This window comes from Macaca thibetana, chromosome 20 (assembly GCF_024542745.1).
Source record: "Macaca thibetana thibetana isolate TM-01 chromosome 20, ASM2454274v1, whole genome shotgun sequence".
Classification (NCBI taxonomy): domain Eukaryota; kingdom Metazoa; phylum Chordata; class Mammalia; order Primates; family Cercopithecidae; genus Macaca; species Macaca thibetana.
This window is the reverse complement of record NC_065597.1, coordinates 54,068,275-54,092,479: the sequence shown is the minus strand read 5'-3', so window position 1 is coordinate 54,092,479 and position 24,205 is coordinate 54,068,275. Positions and strand designations below refer to the sequence as shown.

General features: G+C 47.7%; 1 protein-coding gene across 2 annotated transcripts in view; it reads left to right on the top strand.

Annotated features, from left to right (window-relative positions):
• The first annotated feature begins 4,759 nt into the window (after positions 1 to 4,759).
• The window catches only part of SCNN1B (sodium channel epithelial 1 subunit beta), an 89,252-nt gene continuing 69,806 nt past the window's right edge, over positions 4,760 to 24,205 (top strand). For both annotated transcript variants that reach the window (XM_050773831.1, XM_050773832.1), the window contains exon 1: positions 4,760 to 4,921. The gene's annotated coding sequence lies outside the window, so the exon portion shown is untranslated. The remainder of the gene's footprint in view (positions 4,922 to 24,205) is intronic.

Genomic DNA, 24,205 nt, shown 5'->3' with positions numbered 1-24,205 from the left:
AGCCTTATGCATCTGAAATGTCCAGGAGGTAAGGCTAACCTCTGGTATGTTTTTAGTTGGGTCAAACAATGATATCGGGATCTAGTTTCTCTTTGTCATCTTTCTGGGTGGAATCCATTATTATACAGCCTATTCCAAAATATAGCTCCCCATCTGAACAACTCCCAAGCCAGTGAAACTCCCTGAGAGCTCAATGAAAGAGTCCTTGTATAGAGTTTCACCAATCAGAGTTGATCTGACTTGGGTCATGTCCCACATATGAACAAATTACTATCCCAAGAGGAATACAAAATGCTAATTAATAGGCCTGGGCCATATCCACCCTGAATGGGGTGGTAATGAATGAAGTCAACACCCCTAAGATCAAAATACAGACTAACAGTGAAAAAGGAGTGGTGACCCCGGAGCTAAACCAACTGCAGTTCCTGAAGTAGAATGAATGGATATTTGGTGTCCCCAACTCTCCCACACCCCCAAAAAGAATATTCACCTTGTCTTCCATGCGAAGTATTGTGATAGATGGTGGTTATAAAGGGTAATATGGTTTCAACATCTAACACCCCTCTGATTTCTAGGGCTAGATTGGCTGATCTTGGATCCCCTCTCAGACCTCATCTCCTAAAATTGCACTAACCCAAAGAAAGCAAAAGGGCTGTCTTTCCACAATACTACAAAAATATTCAACAGAACATTTTTTTGGCCCTGAGATACCTCCCAAACCAGTCATAAATCCTTTCAGGCATGAATTCATCTGACTCTGCCATAATTCAACCCACGAATCTTAATCCATAAAAAGAGATTTTTTAAAATTTGGCCAAATTAACGCAGGGCAGGTTCTTGGCTTCACTCAGGAAGGAATTCAAGAGCCAGCTAGCTGGTGGTGGAAGAAAACAGCCTTATTGAAGGCAGCAGCAGTGTTAGGGCTCTGTCCCTGCTCCCGCAGAGCAGGGCTACCCCATGACGGCCAGAGCAGCCTAGCAGTCATATTTATACCCACTTTTAATGACATGCTAATTAAGGGGGCAGGTTATTCAGAGATAGCTAGAAAACGGGCGGTAACTTCTGGCTGTTGCCATGACAATGGTAAACTGTAATGGCACTGATGGCCATGTTTTACGGACAGGTGCTGTTGGTGTCTCTTCCATGTTTGGCCAGTCTTCAAACTGGTCCAGAGTCAAGTTTTGCCTACTTCCTACCTCAAAACGATCCACAGTGCTAAACAGCTGGCTAAAGTCCATGTGGACACTGTCTAATGCTGTCAGACTATAGACCCTAACAAAAAGGGGAAAGAAGTTGGTTTTCTCCTCAGGAGGCCAAGTTAACTACAGAGCACAACACTCTTTGTTCATAGTTGCTTAAACATTCATGCCTTAAAACTTGCCAGCCTAACATCAACCAGTCTGGAGTTCCCAGACATCCCAAAATTCCAACTCTCCAACAATGGAATTCATGACACAAAATGAAGATGTCAGTTGCATAAAGCTGGTCACAACAGCACAGTTCCACAGGGCACTCATTCTAAAAATGTCCAACAGGGCCCCGAAGGAAAACCTTCAAAAATAACATATTGGGTTGAACCATATGAAATTGCTATTTTTTTCTTTTTTTTTTCTTTTTTGAGATGGAGTCTCACTCTGTCACCTAGGCTGGAGTGCAGTGGCACAATCTTGGCTCACTGCAGCCTCCGCCTCCCAGGTTCAAGTGATTCTCCCACCTCAGCCTCCTGAGTAGCTGGGACTACAGGTGCGCACCACCATGCTTAGCTAATTTTTTGTATTTTAGTAGAGATGGGGCTTCACCATGTTGCCCAGGCTGGTCTCAAACTCCTGAGCTCAGGCAATCCACCCACCTTGGCCTCCCAAAGTGCTGGGATTACAGGCATTAACCACCCTGCCCAGCCAAAATTGCTATTTTCATAGGTCAATAATAGTCAAATATCAACAATTTTATATGGTCACAACCAAATACACCTGGGAAGCATTGGTTTTCAAAGTGAGGTCCACAGACCCCTGGGAGGTCCCAGAGATCCTTTCAGGAGGAACTGTGAAGTCATACTCACTTTCATAATAATCCTAGGATGTTATTTGCCTTTTTCACATATGGACATGTTCCCTAACAGTGCAAAAGCAATAGTAGGTCATCACTGGTCATTAGAGAAATGCAAATCAAAACCACAATGAGATATCATCTCACACCAGTTAGAAAGGCGATCATCAAAAAGTCAGGAAACAACAGATGCTGGAGAGGATGTGGAGAAATAGGAACGCTTTTACACTGTTGGTTGGAGTGTAAATTAGTTCAACCACTGTGGAAGACAGTGTGGCGATTCCTCAGGGATCTAGAGCCAGAAATACCATTTGACTCAGCAGTCCCATTACTGGGTATATACCCAAAGGATTATAAATCATTCTGCTATAAAAACACATGCACATGTATGTTTATTGCGGCGCTATTCACAATAGCAAAGACTTGGAACCAACCCAAATGCCCATCAATGATAGACTGGATAAAGAAAATGTGGCACATATACACCATGAAATACTATGCAGCCATAAAAATGGATGAGTTCATGTCCTTTGCAGGAACATGGATGAAGCTGGAAACCGTCATTCTCAGCAAACTAACATAGGAACAGAAAACCAAACACCGCATGTTCTCACTCATAAGTGGGAGTTGAACAGTGAGAACACATGGACACAGGGAGGGGAACATCACACACCGGAGCCTGACAGGGGTGGAGGGCTAGGGGAGAGAGAGCATTAGGAGAAATACCTAATGTAGATGATGGGTTGATGGGTGCAGCAAACCACCATGGCACCTGCATACCTGTGTAACAAACCTGCATGTTCTGCACATGTACACCAGAACTTAAAGTATAATAACAAAAAAGAAAAAGAAAAAAGAAAAAAGCAATGGTGGGTCAAGTTACATGAAGCTGAATTTACTTCATTTACTTCAACTAAAACAACAGATTGCAGCCGACTGAATACAAGAATCCTGCTATCTCTTTTTAAGCCAAGCATTAAAGAGATTTGCAAAAATGCTTAACAGTGCCCTTCTTCCCACTGACTTTTTTTTTGAAAAATATTTTTTCAGCTAGGCATGATGGCTCACACCTGTTATCTCAGCTCTTTGGGAGGCTGAAGTGGGAAGATTGCTTGAGGCCAGGTATTTGAGACCATCTTGGGTAACATAGCAAGACTCTGTCTCTAGGAAAAAAAAAAAAAAAAACAACTTTTTCTAATTAGCCAGAAGCAGTGGCACGCACCTTGTAGTCCCAGCTAAGGCAGGAAGATGGCTTCACCCCAAGAGTTGGAGACTGCAGGGGGCTATAATCACACCACTGCACTCTAGCCTGGGCCACAAATTGAGACCCTGTCTCCCTTTACCAAAAAAAAAAAAGAAAAAAATCATAAAAAGCCTTTTATTTATGTCAACAAGTAGTGGGTTTATTAGTTAGAGTGTAATGCATTAATAAATATTTTTAGGTATCAGTTTTAATGTCTCATATGGAAAGTATCATTATATAAACAAAATAATATATATGTCTTAAAAACACACACATGTTTATGTGTGTGTGTGCGTGTGTGTCCCATATAAACAAAAAGTCTCGGGTATTCTATAATTTTTAAAAGTACAGAAGATACCTGGCTGGGCACGGTGGCTCACGCCTGTAATCCCAACACTTTGGGAGTCCTAGGCGGGTGGATCTCTTGAGTCCAGGAGTTCCAGACCAGCCTGGCCAACAAGAAGAAACCCCATCTCTACAAAAAATACAAACAAATTAGCCGGGCATGGTGGTGAGTGCCTGTAATCCCAGCTACTAGGGTGGCTGAGGCAGGAGAATCGCTTGATTCCAGGAGGCGGAGGTTGAGGTGAGCTGAGATCCCACCACTGCACTCCAGCCTGGGCAACACAGTGGGACTCTGTCAAAAAAAAAGAAAGAAAAAAATACAAAAGATGCTTAAGACAAAAATTTTGAGAATGACTGCATTAGGACAATCTATGGAGAAATATATAGGAAATGAAGTGTTAAGGATATTGGCAAAAAAGTGGCTGAAATGATAGTCCTGAAACCTTGACTTGATGAGGAGAGAAAAGAAATGGAAGAGAAGATTCGAGGAAATGCGCAAGGCCCGTCAGTGCCCTGACGCTGGAGCACAGGTGTAGCGGGCGCTCCAGAGGGGGCCAGAGGTCCCAACCTCTGGGTGGGCTGTTTGAATTTCTAACGCAAAGATCGGACCTATAGGGGATGACTGAGATTTGGAAGGTCTCCACCTTGGTGGAAGTGGAAGAGGCAGAGGGAAGAACGTTCCTGGAAAAAGTGACTGCACGGATCCCCCTAAAATCACCAACTTGCCCAAAGGACACTGTGTCTGCGGCGGTGTGGACGTGATGGGGGCGCGACTGTACAGGTGAGCGGGATGCTTCGCCGAGGTGAACGCGACAGGTACACGCGTGGGGTGGGATGGAGTGTTCATATATGTGGCATGTGATATGTACTGAGGGGACGTGGGGGACACTCGGATGAGGGGTCTGTGGACATATTCGTGGTGCATGTGGGTATCGCTGATGTCCCAAGGTGAGGAGGGAGAATGCGGAGCGTGTGCGTGCAGGGGGCACTTAGTGTCCCTGAACGTGGCGTCTGGGGGCTGGAGCTTATTGGGAGGCGAGGGAGGTGGCCGGGGGAGCAAGGACCTTGCGTGTGGCCAGGCCGGTAGCGCCCGGTTTGCTCCGCCCGCGGGCGCTCCCGGTGCTTCCCCGCCCCTGAGCCTGCTCCCTCCCCTTCGGTCTCGCCGCGCTCGCCGGGTGTCCCTGTGTCACCACCACTCGGCCGCGGCCGCCAGCTTAGCGCGCACCGCCGCCTCCGCCACCGCCGACAGCACGCGTCCTCCGTGTCCCCGCTCTGCTGCCCGAGCAGGTATGACGGCGACCCCTGGTTCGCACCCGGTCTCCCGCGCGCTGCCCAGAGTCCTGCGCGCCGCACCTTCTCCTGCCCAACCCCGGCCAGCGCGCTCCTGTCCCGGCCTCAGTTTCCCACGGGAGGGCGCTTGGGTGCCTATCTGCGGCGCCGGGGACCCGGCCTGGGTACTGAACCGATTGGGGGCGGAGGGGAGAGCTGGAGGCTGGGAAAAACCCCCAGGGTGCGAAAGGCGGGACCGGGCGAGGGTCCCCGGTGTGTCTGGGACCTCAGAGACGGCGGCAAAGTCCTGGCACGGAGTGGGCGGAGCGAGAGGTTGTTCAAGAGGTGACAGCAATGAAACTCGAGAGCGCTTTCTACGTGCTGGGCGCAGCGCAGCAGAGCGCCTCGCTCAAACGACCTAACTTCGCCCACAGGGCATCCCTGTGGGTTGGTTCTCTTGCTGTCCCCATTTTACAGAGGTGCAAACTGAGGGTCAGAGGGTGGGAAAGCTTTCCTAGCTCCCAGGAACAAGTTGCTGAGCTCAGATTTGAACCCAGGCAGTCCGGCCCTGGAGCCTACCTCGTGGGCTGTCAGTTGCGACCAGGGGAACGTGGGTTTCTTCTCTAAGCGTCCCATTTGGGGTGATGCTGTGGAGGAGGCCAGATCGGAACGCTCTGCAGTTGTCGGCGCTGAGCACTCTGCAGCCCTAAGTTGATGTCTGGAGAATGTAATATGGCTTAGGTGTGCTGTGGAGGGAGAGGGTACAGGGACATTCTCACTCTAGCATGGAGGAGGAAACTGAGGCACAGAGTTTAGGGAGGAAGCAGCAGAGAGCTCCAGTCCACAAAAGGCACATCTTCCCACTCACCTCCACCAGGGAGTGGGGGCAGAACAACCAAGACTGGCTTTGGTCCCTGGCAGCCCAGCTCTCACAAAGCCGGGTGAATGGGTCTGAAAGCTCCCAGAGACCTGAGCATCCGTGTCTCAGATCCCAGCATCCATGAGTGACCCAACCTGCCTACCCATTGAACTGTGTCATTCCATGCAGAACACAAAGACCCATTCTTCCTCCTCTGTAATCCTCCACCCCTGCCCTCCCAGCTCCCCAAAGGGAACCACCTTCAGAATTTGGGGTGTTTCCTTCCAGACGTTTTCCTCCACCTACACAGTCGTATATACAGAGCCATAGAAAATATGTAAAATACTAAGTAATGTTGAAGGCGGATGTTTAATGGAAATGGTACAACCCTTGGGAGGCTCAGGCAGGCGGATCACTTGAGGTCAAGAGTTTGAGACCAGCCTGGCCTACATGGTGAAACCCCATCTCTGAAAAATAAAAAAAAAAGAAGCCAGGCATGGTGGCATGTGCCTGTAATCCCAGTTACTCAGGAGGCTAAGGCAGGAGAATCGCTTGAACCCGGGAGGTGGAGGTTGCAGTGCGCTGAGATGGCACCATTGCACTCCAGCCTGAGTGAAAGAACAAGACTCTGTTTCAAAAAAAATAGAACTAGATGTAGAAATGGTATAACCCACCTATGTCATTCTGCAACTTAAGCCCTCTCATCTCCAGTTATCTATGCTGCTGCATATAAACCCAGCTTATTTATTTAAATTGCTGCATGGATTCCCACCATGGATAATGCCTACCGATGGGAATTTAGGTGACAAAAATGTTCAGGTTGGTTTTTATTTTAGTGTCTTCCATAAATTGTTATCTTGGGGTTAAGTTCAATGTCCTGTTCTTTATCCTAAACTAACTTCACAGGATCTGAATTTAAGGGAAGAGGTCCTCTCTTTTCCACTGCTCACATACAGACCCATACATGCACGCACACACACACACACACGCACGCACATATATGGGTACATATGTATGTTCACACACAAGCACACACATGCACACATACGTGAGACATACACACAAGCATGTGTACATGCATGCATACACATACACAGGTGTGTGCACACACCTCTATTCTGTCTATGGCCGAGGACACACTCTCTAGCTGCAGTCTCTGCTGGTCCCAAAGGCTGGCACTCAGTCAGGCCACTAGCTCTGCCTGGCCATGCCCCAGTGGGCAGAGGTTCCATCAGGGCTACCTCCAGGGTTTCTCTATAGATGCCCCCCAAAGCCAAACTCACCCTCCAATAGCAGACAAAAGGAGTTGAGAACCACAGACTGGCAGATTGGACTGTCCAGGGTCCCATTTGTGTACCACAAACTTTGTAGGTCCAGGCTGTGGTGTGAAGAGTGTGTTTTCTGTAGACTGCATGACGGGACCCTTAAAACTTTGGTGGAACCCATGATCCGGGTTGATGAAAAGCTAGAATCAGAGATACTACATTATAATCCCAGCTTCACCACTTCCTACTTCAGGCAATTCCCTTCCCCTCCCTGAGCCATAGTTTTCACATCTGTAAAATGGCACCCTCCCCAAACTGTTAGGTGGATTAGTGGAGTGATGTAAACAAAACGTAGCGACTCATCAGCATCAGTGAGCGGGAAGTCTTTTCCTGAACAGGGGAGACCTGGAGATGGCCCTGGGGCAGGGGTGATGCCTACAGCCGCTGTTTGTGACTTCATCCACACCCCAAGTGCAGACCAGAAGGTCCTGAGCACTGAGTCCTGAACCAAAGAAGAGATTTCGGCTTGTTGAGAGCCAAGCCCAGCTCACTGTGGAGTCCAGAAGTGTCATGTTACTTACAAAGGGTCTAAGGTGTGCCTGGTCCTGAGTTAAGACACAGAAACAAAGTGAGCTGAGGTGCTCCCCTTTGGAATATAGGAGACAGCAAAAGTCACAAGGAAGGCCTGTGGACTTTCAAATTTTTAGATTATTCCCAAGATTTTAAAAATCAGTTCATGTAAGACTCCATATTTCTGGATCCTCTTGAGATATCAGTAAAGCTGGCAACGGCCAGGCATGGTGGCTCACACCTGTAATCCCAGCACTTTGGGGGACCAAGGAGGGTGGATTGCTTAAGCTTAGGAGATCAAGACCAGCTTGGGCAACATGGCAAAAACCCATCTCTTCTATATCTATATCTATATCTATATCTATATCTATATCTATATCTATCTATATATATGCTGTGTGTATATATATATAGGCTGGGTATGGCGGCATGTACCTACAGTCCCAGCTACAGGGGAAGCTGAGGTGAGAGGCTCTCCTGAGCCCAGGAGGTTGAGACTATAGTGATCTGTGATCACATAATTATACTCCAGCTTGGGCAACAGAGTGAGACCCTACCTCAGAAAAGGAAAAGAAAGAAAGAAAAGAAAAGCTGGCAACTCCAGGCCGGACATTCAGCTGCCCCCTTACGTGCAGCAGGCACCTTGCAGGGCATGACAGTCACTACCTGGCCCACCCCTCATTCATAAAGGGCAGCTAATATAAAAGGTAACACCACAGACTCCACAGCCAGTCTCTATCTCCCAGCTATGCAGTGGATTAATTACAAGTTTCAGGCCAGGCGAAGTGGCTCACACCTGTAATCCCAACACTTTGGGAGGCTGAGGCAGGTGGATCACCTGAGTTCAGGAGATCGAGACCAGCTTGGCCAACATGGTGAAACCCCGTCTCTACTAAAAATACAGAAATTAGCTGGGCGTGGTGGTGGGTGCCTGTTATCTCAGCTACTTGGGAAGCTGAGGTGGGAGAATCACTTGAACCCAGGAGGCAGAGATTGCAGTGAGCCAAGACTGCACCATTGCACTCCAGCCTGGGAGAAAAGAGCAAAACTCTGTCAAAAAAAAAAAAAAAAAAAAAAAAAAGAAAGAAAGCAACCCATGTTTCAGGCAAATTGTTTAGCATTATTTGCGACTCCATTTCCTTACATGTAAAACAGGCATAATAAATAGCATTTGCCTCAAACGGTTATGCTGGGCATTAAATGAGTCAACACACATGAACCCCTTAGCACAGTGCCTGACTCAAGTAAGCACTGTCTAACCATTGCTGATGCTGATGCTGATAATGGCTGATAACGGTGCCTGCCTGCCTGGCCCCTGTAACAGTGGATTTATACTCCAATTATATTCCTTATAAAATGTAGTAGGAATATAGTAAGGGAGGAAGAAAGGAAAGTAACACTTTGAGTCCCTTCTTCAAATAAGATGCTGCAATACGTTTTCTGGCCAAGGACAAGAAAGGAACGTTTCAAGGAACGGTTCAAAGAGAAGGGCTTTTTAAGGTGGGTTTTAAAGGATGAATAGGAGTTCTTCTGGAGCAGTGGAGTGAGAAAAGCATTCCATACAGAGGAAACAGCCTTTACAAAAGCCTAGAGGCATGACCAAAGGAAGCATGTTTAAGAAGTGATGTAGTCTATTGTCACTTTGTAGTAGGGTGAGTAGGAGGAAAGACAGGAAGAGGTATCTGAAAAGTGAGAAAAGGAACTTGAGGCCGTGATGGGGCGTGAGGCAGGAATAGGGATGAGCATTTCTTGAGTAACTACTGTGTGCAGGTGCTCTTCTAGTCATCACCCCTGTAGTCATAATGCCCTGGGAGTCGCTTTTTGTGATCTCCATTCTACAGATGAGTTAGACTGAGGCTCAAGAAGAGTAAACCACTTGCCCAAAATCTTGCAGTGGGTCAGGGGTAGAGCTGGAGTTGGACACCAAATCTGTCTGATTCAAAGCCCGTGAGCCCTTGCTGAGCCTCAGTTTTCTCACTGCAAAGTGGAACTAGTACTAATAAAATCCACTCCACGGGTGTGCTGGGAGGGTTCAATGACAGAATGAATGCATAGTCCCTAGCACACAGCAACTGTTACCATTATTTTGACTGGAATGAAGCCTGTGTTCCTTTTTTGGGGGGCAGGGGGAGACAGAGTTTCATTCTTGTCACCCAGGCTGGGGTGCAATGGTGTGATCTTGACTCATTGCAACCTCCACTTCCCGGGTTCAAGCAATGCTCCTGCCTCAGCCTCCCAAGTAGCGGGATTACAGGAGCCCGCCACCATGCCCAGCTAATTTTTGTATTTTTAGTAAAGACGAGGTTTCACTATGTTGGCCAGGCTGGTCTCAAACTCCTGACTTCAGGTGATTCACCCACCTCGGCCTCCCAAAGTGCTGGGATTACAGGGGTAAGCCATCACGCCCAGCCACCTGTGCTCCTTTAAACCCCTTGGCCTCACATAGTGGACCAGCCTCAGATGGGAGAACCCAGGGAGTGAATGACCTAGGCCAGTGGGTCTCAAAGTGTAGTCCCCTCACCAGCAGCATAATCATCACCTGAGCTTATTGGAAATGCCAGGCGCAGTGGCTATCGCCTGTAATCCCAACTGCTTGCAAGGCTGAGGCAGGAGGACCACTTGAACCCAGGAGTTTGAGACCAGCCTAAGCAACATAGCAAGATTCTACAAAAAATTCAAAAATTAGCTGGGTGTAGTGGCACATGCCAGTAGTCCCAGCTACTTGGGAGGCTGAGGTGAGAGGATTGCTGGAGACCAGGAGGTTGAGGCTGCAATGAGCTGTAATCACCTGATTGCACCCCAGCCTGGGCAACAGAGAGCAAGACCTTTGCTCAAAACATAATGAATTCGTTGAAAAGATAGAAAGAAATGGCAAATTCTCAGTCAGGCGTGGTGGCGTATGCCTGTAGTCCCAGCTACTCACAAGGCTGAAATGGAAGGATTGCTTGAGCCCAGGAGTTTGAAGCTGCAGTGAGCTATGATCACCGGGCTAGACTCCAGCCTGGGTGACAGAGCAAGACTCTGTCTCTAAAAAAGTAAAAAGAAAGAAAGACATGCAGAGTACAAGCCAGGTGCAGTGGCTCCCACCTGGAATCCCAGCACTTAGGGAGGCTGAGGTGAGAGGACCAATTGAGGCCAGGAGTTGAAGACCAGACTGAACAACGTAGCAAGACTCCATCTCTGCACAAAATTAAAAATTAGCCAGGCATGGTGGTGCACACCTGTAGCCCTAGCTACTCTGGAGGCTGAGGCAGAAGGGTTGCTTGAGCTCAGGAGTTTGAGGCTGCACTGAGGCATGATCATGCCATTGTACTCCAGCCTAGGTGACAGAATAAGGCCCTGTCTCTAAAAAACAGAAATGCAGATTCTCACACCCATCCCAGACTTCCCACATCAGAGACTCTCAAAATGAGCCTGGCAATCTGTATTTTATTTTATTTTATTTTATCTTTTCTTATTTGTTTATTTATTTTGAGACAGAATCTGACTCTGTCACCCAGGTTGGAGTGCAGTGGCACGAACTTGGCTCACTGCAACCTCTACCTTCTGGGTTCAAGCGATTCTCCTGCCTCAGCCTCCCAAGTAGCTGGGACTACAGGCGCCCACCCTGACACCCAGCTAATTCTTGTATTTTTTGTAGAGATGGGGTTTCACCATGTTGGCCCGGCTGGGCTCGAACTCCTAACCTCAAGTGATTCACCTGCTTTGGCCTCCCAAAGTGCTGGGATTACAGGCATGAACCACCACGCCTGGCCACAATCTGTATTTTAATAAGCTCTCTCAGTGATTCCGATGGACATTCAAGTTTGAGAACCACTGGCCTAGAGTAAAACTTCAAATGAGATCTCCTCCAGCCACCTGTATCTGCCTCAAAATAGAAGGGAGGGTGGATGGTGCAGAGTTCTGTCCTCAGCAAAGACATAATCTGGAGGGTATGTCAAAAGATAAAGGCATGTCCCTCTCGGCCCTGGAGCTTGGAAGAAACCATTTTTTTTACAGATAGAAAAATTGCTAAGGGAGCTGGTGGAGTTCCTAGAACTATTATTCTTCCAAATTTGCTCAACATCCTAGACTTACAGCTTCCAGTCTGCCCCTCCTTGAGGGCCTGGGGCAAACTTGACTTTTAGAGGAGCTGCTTCCTAGTGAGGACTGCCCCTGACAGCTGAAGACCTGCCCCCACCCCACTGCAACTGTATTAGTTAGGGCTCTCTAGAGGGATAGAACTCATAGGATGGATGGATAGATAGATAGATAGATAGATAGATAGATAGATAGATAGATAGATAGATAGATAGATAGATAGATAGATAAAGGGGAGTTTATTAAGTATTAACTCACACGATCACAAGGTCCCACAATAGGCTGTCAGCAAGCTGAGGAGCAAGGAAGCCAGTCCGAGTCCCAAAACAGAACTTGGAGTCCGATGTTTGAGAGCAGGAAGGGTACAGCATGGGAGGAAAACGTAGGCTGGGAGCCTAGGCCAGTCTAGCCTTTTCACGTTTTTCTCCCTGCTTTATATTCTAGCAGCTCTGGCAGCTGATTAGATGGTGCCCACTCAGATTAAAGTGGGTCTGCCTTTCCTAGCCCACTGACTCAAATGTTAAATGTTAACCTCCTTTGGCAGCACCCTCACAGACACACCCAGGATCAATACTTTGCATCCTTCAATCCAATCAAGTTGACAGTGTTAACCATCACAACCACCTTATAAAGAGCCTGTTCTTAGAGGCTCCTCTGTGCCTGTGGGCCTTCTCTCTTGGCCCCCATGAAAACACGGTTCAAGGCACAAGTCCCAGGCAGTAGGAAATGATCTCAACTCTACAAGAGGACTATTAAGGAGGCCCCAGGTCAAGCCCAGGTTGGGGACAGTCATATCCTGCAGATGATCTCAAATCAAGAAGCAGGCCCCTCCACACATCCTCTGTGAAGCACTGATTAAGAATCAGAAGGACAAGGCGTGGTGGCTCACACCCATAATCCCAGCACTCAGGGAGGCTGAGCTAAGAGGACTGCTTGAGGCCAGGAGCTTGAGACCAGCCTGGGCAGCATAGTGAGACCCTGTCTGTATTTTAAAAATAAAAACAATAATTTTATTTTGAAGGCTTTGCCTTCAAGATTGCTGGGTCTGACTACATAAAAGTTAATATGCTCTGCGTGACCAAAAAAAAAAAAAAAACACCCACATAAACTCAGGCATTCCAAGCTAGTTAAAATATTTGCCACTGTTATGACCAAGAATTATTTTATGGATAGGGTTCTTGCAGGCTGAGCGCAGTGACTCATGGCTGTAATCCCAGCACTTTGGAAGACCAAGGTGGGAGGATTGCTTGCTTGAGGCCAGGAGTTTGAGACCAGCCTGAGCAATATAGTGAGACCCCATCTCTATAAAAAAGAATGATTAGCCAGGCATAATGGCACATGCCTGTAGTCCCAGCTACTTGGGAGGCTGAGGCAGGAAGATGGCTTGTACCTGGGCATTGGAGGCTGCAGCAAGCTATGATTGCACCACTGCACTCCAACTTGGGCAACACAGCGAGACCCTGTCTCAGGAGAAAAAGAAATGTGTTCTTGCAAATCAAAGACTAAATACCCCACCCAAAAAGTTAGAGAGCAAAGGCTATAATGTGGTTGATCATAGGAAAAGAAGTATACATTAAATTCACACAGATGAAAAAATTCTCAACTGCACTCCAAGAAAAGAAAACCACAATGATTGTTTTTTTTTTGTTTTTTTGTTGTTGTTGTTGTTGTTGTTTTTTGAGATGGAGTCTCACTCTGTCGCCCAGGCTGGAGTGCAGTGGCCAGATCTCAGCTCACTGCAAGCTCCGCCTCCTGGGTTTACGCCATTCTCCTGCCTCAGCCTCCCGAGTAGCTGGGACTACAGGCGCCCGCCACCTTGCCCGGCTAGTTTTTTGTATTTTTAGTAGAGACGGGGTTTCACCATGTTAGCCAGGATGGTCTCGATCTCCTGACCTTGTGATCCGCCCGTCTCGGCCTCCCAAAGTGCTGGGATTACAGGCTTGAGCCACCGCGCCCGGCCAACAATGATTGTTTTCAACCTGTCAGGTTGTCGAGTAACACTCAGTGTCGATGAAGATGCAGGAAAACCAAGACTCTCAAATTCAGTTGGTGAGGGTACAAATTGGTGCAAGTTCCTGGCTTATGTCACACCATGGCCCAACCTCAGATGAGGGAGCCCAGGGAGTGAATGGCCTAGGCCGGTGGTCAGGGTGCAAATTGGTGCAAGCTCTTGGCCTCACTCTGAGGGCAGTTAGGCAAACATGTCAACACTGAAGATGCACATATGCTATGAATCTGACATTTCACCTCCAGGAATTGATCCCGTGGTTATCTCTGCATTGGACACAACGTGTTAGAACAAGGATATTCAGCACATTTGTGAGAACATTTGTGTTCTCACATTTGTGAGAACAAGTGATTGGAACTATTTAAAATGTCCATCAGAAAGGAACTAAGTTCTGTAAGTGTTGGAACAGCCACATAAAAGACTGGGAGGCTGTTTGTTTTTTTCTTGTAAATTTGTTTGAGTTCTTTGTAGGTTCTGGATATTAGCCCTTTGTCAGATGAGTAGATTGCAAAAATTTTCTCCCATTCTGTAGGGAGTTATACCTGATGTAAATGATGAGTTGATGGGTGCAGCACAGCAACATGGCACAAGTATACATATGTAACAAACCTGCACGTTATGCACATGTACCCTACAACTTAAAGTATAATAATAATAAATAAATTTAAAAAAATAAAAAAAAAAAAAAAAAAAAAAAAAAAAGACTGGGAGGCAGCCATTAAAAAGAAAACAGTAGGCCGGGCGCGGTGGCTCACACCTGTAATCCCAGCACTTTGGGAGGCCAAGGCGGGCGGATCACGAGGTCAGGAGATCGAGACCATCCTGGCTAACACGGTGAAACCCCGTCTCTACTAAAACTGCAAAAAATTAGCTGGGCGAGGCGGCGGGCGCCTGTAGTCTCAGCTACTCGGGAGGCTGAGGCAGGAGAATGGCGTGAACCCGGGAGGCGGAGCTTGCAGTGAGCCGAGATCGCGCCATTGCACTCCAGCCTGGGCGACTAAGCGAGACTGTCTCAAAAAAAAAAAAAAAAAAAAACAAAAAAACAGTAACTCTCTATAAAGGGATGTGAGGCCAGGCCGGGTGGCTCATGCCTGTAATCCCAGCACTTTGGGAGGCCCAGACGGGTGGATCACCTGAGGTCAGCAGTTCGAGACTAGCTTGATCAACATAGTGAAACCCCCGTCTCTACTAAAAATACAAAAATTAGCCAGGCGTGGTTGTGGGTGCCTGTAATCCCAGCTACTTGGGAGAGTGAGGTAGGAGAATTGCTTGAACCAGGGAGGCGGAGGTTGCAGTGAGCTGAGATCGTGCCACTGCACTCCAGCCTGGGCGACAGATGAAACACCGTCTCAAAAAACAAAAAAAAAAGTGATGTGAAACAATCTTCCAGATGTATTGCTAAAAGAGAATGTGTATATATACACGCACATTAAAATCTAGAGTACACACCAGAAGCTAGTAATAGTGTTTCCTTTTTCAGAGGTGGAACTGTGGGTCTTAGGTGAAAAGGAGACTAATCTTTCATTACATACAATTTGGCATTCTTCACTTTTTTTTTTTTTTTTGCCCCATACATTTATTATATTATAGTTATAAATTATAGCCACACGCCTTCTTATTTAAAACAAGCATAACAGCCAGGTGCAGTGGTTCTGGGAGGTCGAGGTGGGTGGATCACCTGAGGTCAGGAGTTTGAGACCACCCTGGCCAACATGGTGAAACCCCATCTCTACTAAAAGTACAAAAATTAGCCGGGCGGGTGGCAGAGGCCTGCAATCCTAGCTACTCGGGAGGCTGAGGCAGGAGAATTGCTTGAACCCGGGAAGTGGAGGTTGCAGTGAGCTGAGATCACACCAGTACTCCAGCCTGGGCAACAAGAGCAAAACTCCATCTCAAAAAAATAAAAAAAATAAGTAAATAAAAATAAAACAAGCATAATGTTGGAACAAGGTGGCTGAGTGCGGTGGCTGATGCCTGTAATCCCAATAAACTTTGAGAGGCCAAAGAGGGGGGATTGCTTGAGGCCAGGAATTTGAGAACAGCCTGGGCAACATAGTGAGACTGTGTCTTAAAAAAAAAAACAAAAGACAAAAGAAATAAGCTGAATTCCTTTTGACACCACCCAAATTATACATTATGCTTTCAAATTTAAAAAATATTACCTTTTTTAAAAAGTAGAGGCTTTCATCACAAAAAGACAAATATATGATTCTACTTATATGAAGTAACTAGAATAGGAAAATTCGTAGAGACAGAAAATAGAATAGAGATTACGAGGACTGGGGGATGGGGGGTTATCACTTAATGGGTACAGAGTCTCATTCTGTTTGGGATGATTAAAAAGTTCTGGAAATGCACACCTGTAATCCCAGCACTCTGGGAGGCCAAGGTGGGCGGATTGCTTGAGCCAGGAGTTCAAGATCAGCCTGGACAATATGGTGAAACCTCATCTCTGCAAAAAAGTACAAAAAAATTAGCTGGGTGTGACGGTGTGAACCTATAGTTCCAGCCACTTGGGAGGCTGAGGTGGGAGGATCGCTTGGACCCAGGAGGTTGAGGCTGCAGTGTGCCATGATAGCACCATTGCACTCCAGCCTGGGTCACAGAGTGAGACCCTATCTCAAAAAAACAAACAAAAAAAGTTCTGGAAATGGATACTGATAGTGGTTGTAGTGTACTTAATGCCACTGAAGTGTATGCTTGCAGTTGGTTAAAATGATAAATTTTATGTTATATATTTTGCCACAGTAAAAAAAAATTGGGGGATGCAAAAACAAAAACAAAATCAAAAACAAAAACCTAGGGGCTTTGACATCAGAATGCTTGGGCTGTAGTCTTTGGTTCTATCACTTCTCAGCTGTGTTTACTTGATCAAGCGGCTCTACCTCGTTAAGCCTCAGTTTTCCCATCTGTGAAATGGGGCTGCCTAACAGTGCTGGCCTCACAAAAATCCTGCAGGGATTCAATTATTCCATCCATACAAAATGCTCTCTCTGCATGCCTGAGGCTCTTGTAGGAGGTCAGGATTAGGAGAGTAGGGAGGCTGGAATCAGCAATTGGACCAAATACTACAAGCAGCAGATTCAAGTGGAGCAGGGACCTAGGGAATTTGTAACAGCATCAGGTCTGGGCGGGGTGCGGTGGCTCACACCTGTAATCCCAGCACTTAGGAGGCTGCAGTGGATGGGTCTCTTGCACCCAAGAGTTCAAGACCAGCCTGGGCAACATGGCAAAACCCAGTTTCTACAAAAAATACAAAAATTAGCCAGGTGGAGTGGCATGTGCTTGTAGTCCCAGCTACTTGGGAGGCTGAGGCAGGAGGATCACCTGAACCCCAGGGGCAGAGGTTGCAGTGAGCCAAGATCATGCTGCTACACTCCAGCCTGGGCAACAGAAGTTAAAAACCTGGTGTCCAGAAAAAAAAAAAAAAAATCAAGTCTGGATTTTTGTATCATTTTGCATTTGCAAAATTAAAAAGAAATTGTGTTTCCATAATATAAACTGCAAAATGTAGATTAGAACAAAATCTTGTTGGCTGATGGGAGTACATAAAAGATGCAGTGATTCTTTACCTGGGGGCTACTAACCTGGACTGCTGGCTCTGCCACTTATTAGCTGGGTGACCTCAGGCAAGTTACTTAATTTCTCTGTCCTTCAATTTTCTCATCTGTAAATGGGAGATGATAAGATTCTCACTTCATAAGGAATGTTATGAGGATTAAATGTGTCAAGTGCTTAAAACACTGCCCAGCAAACAGTAAGGCCTGAATACGTGTGTTAAATAAATGAACTTCAAATAAACCTGAAAGTCTTTTTGTTTTTGTTTTGTTTGAGACAAAGTCTTGCTCTGTTGCCCACGCTGGAGTGCAGTGGCACAATCTTGGCTCACTGCAACCTCCACCTCTCCAGTTCAAGTGATTCTCAGGTCTCAGCTTCCCAAGTAGCTGGGATTACAGGCACGTGCCACCATGCCCGGCTCGTTTTTGTATTTTTCGTAGAGACTGGGTTTCACCATGCTGGCCAGGCTGGTCTTGAACTCCGGACCTCGGCCTCCTAAAGTGCTGTGATTACAGGCGTGAGCCACCTGGCCCGGCCTAAATTGAGGCTTTTTTTTTTTTTTTTTTTTTTCCGAGACAGAGTCTCACTCTATCGCCCATACTGGAATGCAGTGGCACAATCTCAGCTCACTGCAACATTTGCCTCCTGGGTTCAAGCAGTTCTCATGCCTCAACCTCCCCAGTAGCTGGGATTACAGGCGCCCACCACTGCACCAGGCTAGTTTTGTGTTTTTAGTAGAGATGGGATTTCACCACATTGGCCAGGCTGGTCTCAACCTCCTGTCCTCAACTGATCTGCCTGTCTTGGCCTCGAAAAGTATTGGGATTACAGGCATGAGCCACTGCACTCGGCCAACCCTGAAAGTCTTAGCATTTGTGTTTTCAAAACGGGGATTTATTTTTTACATGAAGAAAACAATGTCCTAGCCAAAGTACAGTCATGGGGCTGAAATGAACTTGGAGGAGGTTCCTGGGGTAGGTTTGACGAGAGGTGGCTTCAGGAGGCCAATAACAGGGAAAGGATGCTCAACTGATGGGGTGAGGCTGTAAGACACTGAGGCTCAGAGAGGTTGAGAAACTTGCCCTAGGGACACACAGCAATAACAGAACCTGAGTTTCAACCCCAACTCTCTCTTCCCCAGTGCCTCCCTGCTTGGGATTTTTTTTTTTTTTTTTTTTTTTTTTTTTTTTTTTTTTTTTTTTTTTTTTGAGACAGAGTCTCGCTCTATTGCCAGGCTGGAGTGGCATGATCTCAGCTCACTGCAAACTCTGCCTCCTGGGTTCAAGCAATTCCCCTGCCTCAGCCTCCCGAATAGCTGGGATTACAGGTGTGCACCACAATGCCTGGTTAATTCATGTATTTTTTGTAGAGACAGGGTTTCACTGTGTTGGCTAGGCTGGTCTCAAACTCCTGATCTCAAGTGATCCGCCCGCCTCAGCCTCCCACTGGCTGGGAAAATCTTGATGATTGGGGGCTGTAGGTCTGGGGGCCACTGGTGGCCCCTTGGCAAATGTGGCTCTTTCCTTTCAGACCCCCAGGACCAATGTAGGCCACCTTGTTCCCCTCCACATGCTAGGGAGCTCATTCCTGAGCCAAGGTTTGAAAGGAGGACTGAGATCTGGAGTCTTCTGTAGCCTCTCTCAAGAGCTACTCCTGATTGGACTCATTTGAAGACCTTAAGCGGGGGCTGGGTTCACCCTCCCAAAACTAGCTTTGTCTCACCTGCCGGCTGATTCCTGAAATTCCTCGGTGGGTGTCTCACCTACGTCTACATGTGGAGGTTGTTGATTCTCTAATTGAGCTCAAGGTTTGAATCCTGATTGGAAAACACCACCCCCCCCCCCCCACCTTACCCCCACCCCAGGAGAGATTACCTTTGTCTTTCTCAGAGACAAAGTTCACAAGGCAGCAAGGAGTTGGAGAGAGGCTTTGGTGGACTGGGTTAGGGAGACAGACCACGAGGAAGCTTGGGGTCTGAGGCTGTGGACTTCAAGACAGGCTTTCAAGGATTGTTTTAGAGATTGGAGGGTGGCGGGGAGGAATATGAAATGTTTAGAAGCATGCCTGGTACATGCCTGGCTCATTAATGGGGCCAGGAGGGGAGTGTCGGAGAGGAAAGGAGATAGGGAAGAGGGGGAGATTTAGGAAGAGAGAGAAAGCCCCAAGAGATGGCCATGGGCCTGCACAGGGCAGAGACTCCTGCCTCCAGCACCCAACACCTACCCTCCCGCCCTGGTTGCATTCGGGGGTGTGGTGGGGGAGCAGAGGCTGATGTAGGGAGGGGGAGGCCTTCATTATCCCATTACCTTGGAGGCAGAGCTTTGCCTGCCCCAGGAGAAGGGCCCAGGCGAGTTCTGGTTTACCCCAGGCTGTCTGGGAAGCTGATTTCTGTCCTTAAAACATTTTCTTTCATTTTTATAGAGATAGGGTCTCACTATGTTGCCCAGGCCAGTCTCGAACTCCTGGGCCCAAGCAATCCTCCCACCTCAAGCTCACAAAGCGTTGGGAGTATAGGCATGAGACACCTTGCCTGGCTCCTTAAAGCATCAAGGGCAAGATTTGGGTGCTAAAGTCTCCCAGTCCCTTTAGCTGTACCCGGACAGGTTGTTTAACAGTTAAGAGTTTGGGAGTCAAGCAGGCTGGAGTTGGAGCTCAGCTGTGGGACAGGTGGACTGCCACCTGTCCACAGGATAACTTGGTGGGGGGAATTTAGGGGGATCCTGAGGCATTAGCAAGCCAAGGGCACAGCATGCTGACCCCCAGGCACTGGACCCACCCTGGCTTTTGCTCTGATAACCTCCAAATGGTTGCTATGCTGCTCCTGCCCTGCTTGGAGAAGGGACGAGGGTAGGGCAATGATGGGAGAGCTCTGGGCAGAGAAGCCAGAAACAGTTTTATCTGCAGAATTCAGGGAAAATTGAAATCTCAGAATCAGGGCCTTGGGTGAGTGGAGGGAGGGTGGATGTCTGAGTGGATGACAATCTGGTTAGTTACAAGTCGTTGGCTGTTGGAACAGGAGCCCAGCTGGGCCTCACCTCCCCCGATCCCTTGGCACCAGGTGATAGAGAGTGGTGCCATCCTGGCCACAGGATGGTGAACCCACTGGGCAGATTCCCCTCCCCAACCCTCACAGAAAGCAGAACCTGGAGGAGAGCCGTGGTGGAGGGGAAGGAGGCTGCACATTTTCCTACATTTGGGTGGAAAGGGAGAAGACGCTTTCTTTCCCAATACAAAGCAGTTTTCTTTGCAACTCATTCATTCATTCATTCATTCATTCATTCATATTTAGGGAGTGTTTCCTGAGTGCTATAACACTAGTTCACAGGAACCAAAACACTTAGAGGCAAGGTTTTATGTGTTTTGTTTACTGCTATTGTCCAAGTTCCTAGTAGATGCTCAGTGAACATTTATTGAATGAATGAATGAATGAATGATGGATGGATGGATGGATGGATGCATACCAGCATTAGGCTAGACACTGAATATACAGTGGTGACCCAGCCACATCTCTCATCCCCCAGGAAACTCCATGGACCCCCCATTCTCTGGTCCCCTTCCCATCTTCACCTCTAATCTTGAACTCCCAGTAGGGCCCCACCAATGGTGGCTGGGCCTGAAATGGGCAGGGCTATATTCTTGTTGGATCTTATGATCCAGCTGGCTAAAAACCCTACCCTGAAGACCCCTCTACAAAGGATCTCATTCACTTGAGGAGGTGTGGTCACCTTGTCTGGGAACCCTCTTGTTTTGTTTGCCTTACGCACAAGGACTGAACTGGACTCAGTTTCTTTTTCAACACATGATATCGTTTACCAAATCAACTCTGATGGGGCCCAAATGGCTCTCTCCCCTACAGTAATAATAATAAAAATAAGCACCGTTTTTTTGTGGGTGGTTTTGTTTGTTTTTGAAATGGAATCTCGCTCTGTCACCAGGCTGGGGTGCAGTAGCACGATCTCGGCTCACTGCAACCACTGCCTCTTGGGTTCAAGTGGTTCTCCTGCCTCAGCCTCCCAAGTAGCTGGGACTATAGGCGTGCACCACCACGCCCAGCTAATTTTTGTATTTTTAGTAGAGACAGGGTTTCACCATGTTGGCCAGGATGGCCTTGATCTCTTGACCTCGTGATCTGCCCACCTTAGCCTCCCAAAGTGCTGGGATTACAGGCATGAGCCAGCCCGCCTGACCAGCAGCATTTTTGAAGTATCACTTCATGCCAGGCACGTGTTTTCTTTCATTGAATTCTTTCAGCAACCATATGGGGTAGGTACAGTTTTTTAATTATTAATATTATTTTTACATTTTTCTTGTTTGTTGAGACAGAGTCTCACTCTGTTACCCAGGCTGGAGTTCAGTGGCTCAGTCACAGCTCACTGCAGCCCAGCGTCCCAGGCTGAAGTGATCCTCCCACCTCAGTCTCTCCAGTAGCTGGGACTGCAGGTGCACACCACTACGGCCAGCTAACTTTTCTATTTTGTTTGTTTTTGTAGAGAAAGGGTTTGGCCATGTTGCCCAGGCTGGTCTCGAACTCCTGGGCTCAAGCAATCTTCCCACCTTGGCCTCCCAAAGTGCTGGGATTACAGGCGTGAATTATTATCCCACTTTTACACACAGAGAAACAGAGCTCTCCTACTGCGGGATTTCAATGTATCTTTACAACAATCCAGAGAAACAGGTAATGTAATTGTCTGCATTTCATGGAACATAAAATAGGCTCAGAGAGCTTAAGTAACTTGCCCAAGGTCACACAGAGCTAGCAAATGGTGTGTCTGGGATTCAAACCCAAGCAGTTTGACTGCAGATCCCATTCTGTTCACCCCAGCCTGCCTCTCCTCAGCTTCTTGGTGTCATCTGAGAGGTGAGTGTGGAGGAGGTGGGGAATTTTTTTCTATGTGACGTGGCTCTCGAAGCCTTTTTGGTTCACGCGCAGCCAAGTGTAAAGTTTCGGCTTTTCACAATGCCAGGAACCACCTTGGGTCACTGTGCCGGTGAAGATTCTAATCTCCCCCAACAAAGAGGGTACTCAGCCCTTGCCTTCAGGGCACCACATTCCCAGCCTTCAAATTTCCCTGGAAGCCTGGCTTTCTCCAGCCAGATGGCCTTCCTAGGGGATGAGGGGGTTGTGGACCCTGCGCCACTCTCCCAACGTTTTGGATCCAAGGCCAGTTACTATGCCAGCCCGACCCTGGCACAAGGTGGGGAACGTGTGGCCCAGACCAGAGCCTGGAAAGGCAAAGTTGGATTTCAGAGGTTGGCAGGAGATGGAGACAGAGCAGGAAACAGAAGGGGTTAAGAGAAAAAAATGTCACCGGCCGGGTGCGGTGGCTCAAGCCTATAATCCCAGCACTTTGGGAGGCTGAGGCAGGCGGATCACCTAAGGTCGGGAGTTTGAGATCAGCCTGACCAACATGGAGAAACCCCGTCTCTACTAAAAATATAAAATTAGCTAGGCGTGCCTATAGTCCCAGATACTCAGGAGGCTGAGGCAGGAGAATCGCTTGAACCCGGCAGGCGGAGGTTGTGGTGAGCCTAGATCGTGCCATTGAATTCCAGCCTGGGTAACAACAGCGAAACTCCGTCTCAAAAATAAAATTAAAAGAAAAAGTCACTATTCTTTCCCTTTCTTGAAAGTCTCTGATTCATGCCTTTCACCTGGTGTTTGGTAAATAATGTGTTTATTTAACAAACTGCAATGCCATGGAACCCATTCTGGAGGTCGAGGGTACAGGGATCCCAGCTGACCCAGCATGTATAAGCACTTACTATAGAACAGGCATGGGAACCTCCTGCAGTGGCTCACACCTGTAATCCCTGCACTTTGGGAGGCCAAGGTGGGAGGATTGCTCGAGCCCAGGAGTTTGAGACCAGCCTGCCTGGGCAACATAGAGAGACTCTGTCTCTATAAAAAAAATTTTTTTTAATTAGCCACATGTGGTGGCACTTATAATCTCAGCTACTTGGGAGGCTGAGGTGGGAGGATCACTTGAGCACAGGAATTCAAGGCTGCAGTAAGCCGTGATTGTGCCACTGCACTCCAGCCTTGGTGACAGAGTGAGACCCTGTCTCTTAAACAAAGTACAGGCATAGGGAGCAATGTTTTGCCTGAACCTCTCATTTAATCTGCACACAACAACTGTATCAAGTAGGTACATCCTTACCATCACCATCATCATGGTCACCATTACCACCATCATCGTGGTCACCATCACCACCATCATCATGGTCACCATCGCCACCATCCCCTTCATTACCATCACCATCACCATCCTCACTATCACCACCACCATCATCATCACCACCATCCTCACCATCACCACTATCAGAATCACCATCACCACCACCATTATCACCATCCTCACCATCATCCCCATCACCATCATCCTCACCACCATCACCATCATGATCACCATCACCACCATCACCACCATCACCCTCACCATCTCCTCCATCCTCACCATCACCACCATCATCACAACCATTATCACCATCCTCACCATCATCCCCATCATCATCATCATCCTCACCACCATCACCATCATGATCACCATCATCATCACCACTATCACCCTCACCATCTCCTCCATCCTCACCTTCACCATCCTCACCATCACCACCATCATCACAACCATTATCACCATCCTCACCATCATCCCCATCACCATCACCATCCTCACCACCATCACCATCATCACCATCATGATCACCATCACCACCATCATCATCACCACCATCATCCCCATCATCGCCACCATCCTCACCATCACCACTATCAGAATCACCATTACCACCACCATTATCACCATCCTCACCATTATCACCATCCTCACCATCATCCCCATCACTATCATCATCCTCACCACCATCACCATCATGATCACCATCACCCTCACCATCTCCTCCATCTTCACCATCACCATCCTCACCATCACCACCATCATCATCACAACCATTATCACCATCCT